General features: G+C 32.1%; 1 long non-coding RNA gene across 1 annotated transcript; it reads left to right on the top strand.

The window, feature by feature from the left end:
• Positions 1 to 1,170: 1,170 nt before the first annotated feature.
• On the top strand, positions 1,171 to 3,102 carry LOC149531898 (uncharacterized). Its single transcript, XR_016359264.1, has 3 exons — positions 1,171 to 1,342; positions 1,469 to 1,709; positions 3,027 to 3,102. It is a non-coding gene; the product is annotated as an uncharacterized LOC149531898 (long non-coding RNA).
• The last annotated feature ends 3,549 nt before the right edge of the window (positions 3,103 to 6,651 follow it).

The following is a 6,651-nucleotide window of genomic DNA, read 5'->3' as shown; positions in this document are numbered from 1 at the left end:
AAAATTGAGTATATCATGATCATAAGAACGTATATTGTTACCAATTACAAAACTTGTCATGTCAATACAACGTCTCTACATCTCATCCAAGTGCCAACAAAGGCCTCAATTCCTAACAAATGCAACCTTGAAACTTTATTCATACATGTAAATAACCTTATCAACTACAATACTATACAAATTTTGAAAGTAATTTTAAAAGTGTTTCATTATATATATATTTGAGATAGATGTGACTACCAAATCCCCACAATTAATATACTCAACTACAAAGTCATCCCTCTACCCATGTACATCTTGTTTAAGTAATTGAATGAAGTGTAAGCTTCATAACTAAAAGAGAACATAGCATGTGATGCCAAATGAGTGTACCGACTTAAGGCACAAGTATAAGTCAATCTATTTTGGGTGTCTTTCTCAACACCTCCACAAAAAACAAATCTATTTGTCACTATACATGATAATGTAATCTTATAGCCTCGGTCATACATAAGAAACCTTGTCAACTACACTAATATACAAAATTTAAAGTCATTTTAAATTTATCTCATATATAATTTAAATAGAGGCGTAACTACAAAATCTTCAAAATTAAGATACTCAACTACAAAATCCCCAAAATTAAGATAATCAACTACAAAATCCTAACTCTGCCTCTATCAATACACATGTTATGCAATAATTTGGGAACCTTTCAAAACTCTACATATTACTTTTAACATATCAGCCTTTTATATTGTTAAAAACCTTATTTTATTAGCATAACTTGTTAAAATGGTGCAATCGTTGTCTGCCCTTACATCACGGGACTCGTGAAAACATTAAAAAACGATCTGGCCCAAGCAGCGCAGATTTCATGCAATAAATTATTATAATGGACGGCGCCGATTCTCTCCGAGCTCTCTGGATCGAATCTGCACCTTTAACGTTTCAGAAACCCCATAGTGAAAGCCAAAAGTTTTTGACCCGGATTCCCCGTGGAAAAAGTGTGTTTTACGATCATTTCAGTTTCACAGACCTCAAATTAATTAAAATATCTGGGGTCAAAATTCAAAAAAAGAAATCCCAACGAACAATTTATACGGAGACCGCTATCTAACCTTCTTGCAAGAGTTAAATTTTACAGTCAACATCTGCCGATCAAATCAAATTCCATAAACCCTCCATTCCACAGCCTAAAAACGCTTGTCCTTTTGCATTGCTGTTTGATATCTGATTTTTTTGTTTGTTTTAAATTTGTCATTGGATCTCTCAACAAATGGGGCATTGAAGAAGTTAGGGCTGTTCTTCCTGCAAATAAATTCCATGGAGTTGAAGAGTAGCTGCCATCGAGATCAAGCAGGTAAGTAGTTGGTGCTGCAACTGCAATTTTAACTTCTTTCCTTCTTCGTCTTTTCTCCCAGCAGTCGGTCATATGTTCTTGTTTTATATATTTTTTTTATATAAGGGTATATGTTTCTCTCTGCAGAATGTTCGGGTGGCTCCTCCTGCTGGAAGAAATGAGATTATGAGACTGGTTTTTGAGGCTCTGCTGAAAAGTTTCTTGCTCAAATGAGTATTCCATCCGATCTGTTTGCTTCATTTGTGCCCTAAAAGTGAGACCTTTAGGGTTCCAGGGTCAGAATTAGTTATGCAGTACTCAGAAATCTGTATGCAGTCTCTGAGGGGAAGATGTTTAACAGTAAAGTGTCTTGCAGGCTATTTGAAAGGTTTATAGCTAGAATTCAATTGGAACTCTTATCGTGATAAGCTCTTTCTTCTTCGTTCGTTGTTTTTTTTCTTTCTTTCTCCTTTTTTTTTCTCTTCTTTTTTCTTCTTCTTTCATAGCTTGCTCGCTATCTCTTCTACTATCTTAGTCTGAAGATTGATCAGAAGTTTTTCTTTAAATTCTTAGCTCCCTATTTCATATTGATGATGGTATTATAGAATATGATGCAAACTATTGATGCAAGAGTTCAAGATTATATAGCACACAATTGGAGACTCCTATATTAGTCTCATGATTGATCAGTAGTTTTTCTTTAAATTATTCTATCTTAGTCTGATGATTGATCAACTGATAGTTTTTCTTCAAATTCTTAACTTGATCAACTGGTAGTTTTCCTTTAAATTCGTAGCTCCCTATTTCATATTCATGATGTTCTGTTTAAGCCTACAGCTTAAACTCCTGTGTCACCGATGATTGATCATAAGCTTTCTTTATTGCTATCTCATCCTCATGATTGATCATATGCCCCTTTTTTTTTCTTTCTTATTCTTTCATTCTGATGATCGATTGTAGAATATGATGTGAATAATTGGTAGGACAAATCTAGATTTTAGACTATTCATCATGTCTCACGGCCTGGGCAGTTTCAGGCTTTCTTTCTTTCAGTTACAGTGCCTAGCTTAGGTGAACTTTCTTTTATGTTAAGTTATATGTAATCTTGTGAATTGTCTAGCTCATGCTATTTGAACCTGTATCTTAAAATTTTAAATTCTTCTCTTGCTCTCTCATTTTGATGACTGATCTTAATTTTTTTTACCCTTGCTGTCTCATTCGGATAATCCATCATAAACTCTTTGTTTTCTCTCCCATTTCGATAATCTATTGATGAAGGAATTTAAGCTTTTGGATTAGCCATCATAGAACACAACTTAGAGAGTTTCATGTTCTCTTTCTTTGAGCTTAGGTGTTCCTTATTTGGTATATGCACTCTTGTGAATTCTCTTGCATGGTACTTGATCTACAGCTTAAACTTAAACTCTTTTCTCACTATCTTGTTCTTATAATTGATGAGAAGCTTTATTTTTTTCCTTGCTATTTCATTTTGATGATTGATTATGGACTCTTCTCTCGTTATCTCATCTTGATGACGGATTATGAAAGAACTACTGTCAAAGGAATTTAAGATTTGTCATCACAGCACACAACCTAGGTAGTTTCAGCTTCTGTTTCTTTCAGTTGCAAGTGTCTAGCTTTTAGGTGTTGCCTTGTTTGGTGTTAAGTTATATGGAAATTGAGATTGATGGAATGCTCATTACAGCAAGACACTTGGCACCAGAGGCAGTTGGAGCAACTACATAAGTACTGGACTTGTGATTTCTGACTCAACATGTATGTTCTTCATCTTCATCTCTTTGTTTAGTCTGCACCCTCTTTTTTTTTCACTTAGAGTTCTTAGATTTTAATTAATTTATCAAATTAACTTTCTCAGTGGGTTGTCTTTGCTTTTATTCTATATGCAAGTTTATCACAAAGTGAGCAAAGACAGCTTTTCAAAATTCTGCTCTTTCGCTTTTCCTTTTTCCCTTTTTAAGTATTTCTTTTTCAGTTGATGCTTAATTGCAGCCAGTCATGCGTGATTATAACCACCATACCAAAGCTTTTACGTATCTATTGCAATATGCATAAAGTAGAGAGTACAAACCTTGTATACTCATAATACACCTTACACTAGGCTTCAAGTATCACAAAATTTATTTTAATGTGAGATTCTAGTATCTATATATAGATATATTTGATGAAGCCTTTTATATAAAATTAGATTTAGAATAGATATTTTGAGCTGTTGTTTTATATCATAATCTCTTAAATACCTAATAGTTTAATATCAAGAGTAACAATAATAGTTTATAAACAAGAAGATATGAAGTTGTTATAATTATTGTAGGAAAAGTTATTATAATATATTTTTTTTACTTATTTCTATGATTTTTACTTGTATGATCTTGTAGTGAATTTACAGTATTGTAAAGTAAATTTTGATATTTTAATATTTATTTTAACTTTACAATTATAATGCATTATTTAAAAGAAAGTAGATTGATTGATCATTTAATAAGATAAGAGTTTATTTTTAAATAAAATGAATCAATTGCACATACAAAACTTAATTAAAACTATTCTAGAATAAAATTTTAAATGACACAAATAATAGAAATACTTACATTGTGATAAGGACCAAATATAAGATTAACAATATGTTGATTTTTGGATCTGCTACAAATGTGTATTAACACTACCATATAATATTTGGTGTGTGTTACAAGGCAACGATCTCTTATTTATAATGAGAAAAGGATAAGAAGAGACACGGGACATGTCTATTAATTAATTTGATAATTAATATAATAATAAATAAATACACACACACACACATATAATATATATACATATACATACATACATACATACATATACACACACACACATATATACATACACACACCCCCCCCAACACACACACACACACACACACACACACACACACACACATATGTACACACATATATAAATTTCTCTCATATAATAAATTTATATCTCATGTGTAATTATATATCATATATAGCCAAAGTTTTATCTTATTGAAGCTACCAAACATCAACACTTCACTTAGCTAGGGAGGATAAATACATGACATATATTGCACCACTGAAAATCTTTACAAATGACACATTAAGAAAATATTTGATTAGAAGATTTCTACTATTTTGATATCATGAGTATTGGCCTTTAGAATATGAACATATGATATGTTGGAAATGTAGAGTTTAACTAAGAAGGGAGGGGTGAATCAATTACCACAAAAAAATTTCCTATCCCTTGATGTCAAATTAATTTTTCCATTGCTAATGCAATACTCTCTAACTAGGTTATAACTAGAATATTAATTTTAAAACCTTTAGTAACTTAGTGGTAGAAACATAAAGCATAAAGAAAATAACATGAACACAAATAACACCAAGATTTAACATGGAAACCTGATTTGGGAAAACCACCATGCAACTAGTCAAAATATTTTTCACTCTTCTAAAGTGAGCCTTGTTAGGAGCCAAACCTGTTAAAGATTACAAAAGATATTGTTAAGTATGACCTTGTTAGAGGATTTAGATCACCCTATTAGGAGTGGTCTGGTAAGAGGTCTTCAAACACTTCAATCTTGAAATGCCACCTTGTTAGAGGATTTACAATATGACTCTTAAATCAACTTTGTTAAGAGATTTCTTTATTACCACTATGGTTAGAAGGTAACACAAATTTGATTTGATTGAAGAAGAAACTATCCTCGCATATTTAGATATCTATTTTGGCTTAACCTTTGGATCCTTACTGATTAGATGTTCTTGGCAACTTATCTTCCACACTTTCTTATTTTTCCTTTTACTTCACTCACATAGCCATATTATTTCATATTATCCTCATGATTTGACCTTACATATATATCATAAGTTTTGATAGGTGAGCTTGAATAGCCTTTCAAATAATAAATAAATATCCAAATAGTTAGCCTCAATCAATTAACTATTAGAAAATTGCATTATGCTGACACTCGATCAATAATGAGATTGACTACTCAGTTAACACTCGAAGTCCTTTGATGCCCGACCACTTGGTAAACACTACAAGTGAGACATCCTTCATTAACTGATTGCTCAATTAACATTGAAAGATCTTCATTACCCGATTGCTAGGTCAACATTGAAATATGCATTGTTAACACTATAGATCTTCATTTCTCAGTTAATATTGTCATATGCATGTTTAACACTATAAATCTTCATTACTACTATCATTTGTGTAACATCAATGACAATAGACAATTGAAGAATTGTTTCCAATAAACTCCCTCTTTGGTATTGATGACAACACAACATGTTAACATACAATAATAAAAGTATGAGCAATTGGATAATATCCTTAGTTTCACTTTGATTCTCAATCATACCAACTCCCTCTGAGATTCTACCTAGATTTGTCTACTTCCAAATGAGCTCTCCCTCTTACACTTGTCATCTCTCTACTGTGAAGTATTGTCATTTTCTCCCTCTTTTTTGTACATCCCATCATCAAAATATCTTCTTTCTAAGATACAAAATTCTCCCTCTTTCACTTTGACATTAGCTCTCCCTTGTTGACACTAAACTCTCCCTCTTTGACATCAAATTCCAAAGGATACAAATTTTGAAGTTACTATGTACCTTTTGTATTGATTCATATGCAATATGTGCTACATTTCATATTGATTCATATACAATATGTATTGCATTTCACACCTCAAGTGTGACAACCTACACCAACTTGATAGATCTTCAATGGAGCTTGGTTGATGCCTCACCATTTTGTTCTTTAGTGAGCATTAGATAGGGGAATAACCCTTAGTTTACCTCTTAGATACATAAATGCATCCTTAGGTAATGCCTTAGTAAATATGTCTACTATTTGCTCCTTGGTGTTTACATATTCCAATCTCACTTCTTTGTCTTGAACCAATTCCCTTAGGAAATGATACTTGATTGCAATGTATTTTGTCTTTGTGTGCATCACTAGGTTTTTGGATATATTGATTGCACTTGTGTTATTGCAGTAGATAACTAGTGGTTCCTTCATTTCCTCCTTCATTTATGACAATAATTTCTTGATCCATATTATGTTAGAATAATTGAGTACTACAACTATTGGAATTAACAAGTGGGAAGATTTGCTTCTGAGAGGGGGGTGGGGGAGTGAATAAGAAGTAACTAACTTTAACCTTTTCAAATTTCTCTAACTGAAACCATTCACATGCATCTAATTTATCTAATAAACATGAAAGTAATAACATGCATGAAAGTAAACAACACACAAATTTGGTAACCTAGAAACCCTCCAAAATGAGAAGGTAAAATTGG

This window comes from Cupressus sempervirens, chromosome 11 (assembly GCF_028749045.1).
Source record: "Cupressus sempervirens isolate cs-2001-9-10 chromosome 11, ASM2874904v1, whole genome shotgun sequence".
NCBI lineage: Eukaryota > Viridiplantae > Streptophyta > Pinopsida > Cupressales > Cupressaceae > Cupressus > Cupressus sempervirens.
The sequence above is the reverse complement of the archived record's forward strand: the minus strand, read 5'-3'. Positions and strand labels throughout refer to the sequence as shown.